This window comes from Heterodontus francisci, unplaced genomic scaffold (genome assembly GCF_036365525.1).
Source record: "Heterodontus francisci isolate sHetFra1 unplaced genomic scaffold, sHetFra1.hap1 HAP1_SCAFFOLD_276, whole genome shotgun sequence".
Classification (NCBI taxonomy): domain Eukaryota; kingdom Metazoa; phylum Chordata; class Chondrichthyes; order Heterodontiformes; family Heterodontidae; genus Heterodontus; species Heterodontus francisci.
In genome coordinates, this window is record NW_027141021.1 from 2177392 (window position 1) to 2178142 (window position 751).

The following is a 751-nucleotide window of genomic DNA, read 5'->3' on the forward strand; positions in this document are numbered from 1 at the left end:
TCCACAAGTTTCACAGACTGAATGAAGTTCTCCACAATAAGCAGAACATGGTGATACTGAGAAAAGGGCAGTGGTCAGCAGTTGGCTTCACAATGGAACATTGGTCCTTAACCACCGGTAAACTGTGGAACCTTGTCTCTTCATTGAAGTCTATCTTCTGTCACCTTCTTGATGATGATGTGCGCTTTTGGGGCCTTACAAGTTATTAATTGATACAGCTTTCCCAGCTTGATTCTGTTCCATATTAGGTAAAAGCCTGTTTCTGTTCATTTGATTGGTCAGTCATTAACTAACTACCCTTCCATGATGGTACTTCGAGCCTGGTTTAAGTCATTGCCATTGTCATTCAGTGGGGAGCGGGGGGAGTGGGGGGGGAGGTGCCTCCAGATTCCAGCTGCATTGACTCTATGAATTCCTTGACAAAAGGTCATATCTGACCCGGTGCCATCCTGCTGTGGCTATTCAACCACAGTGGCCACTTAATGGCATTGATATGTACATATCTCATTTCACAGCTTCCTGGCCACACGGTGGATTGTTTTATACCAGTTAATAAGCTAACAGTCCCTCTTGGATAATCCACAGTCTAACGACTTTTAAATAACAGGTCTCAACAGTTCAGGACTTGTCCAGAGGTTTAGCTAACATCATTCGTTGTGGTTATGTTACATACAGAATACTATTTTAACCGTGATACTGAAGGATATGACAACTAAGTTCTAACAGTCCTATCATAAAATAAACTCAATCC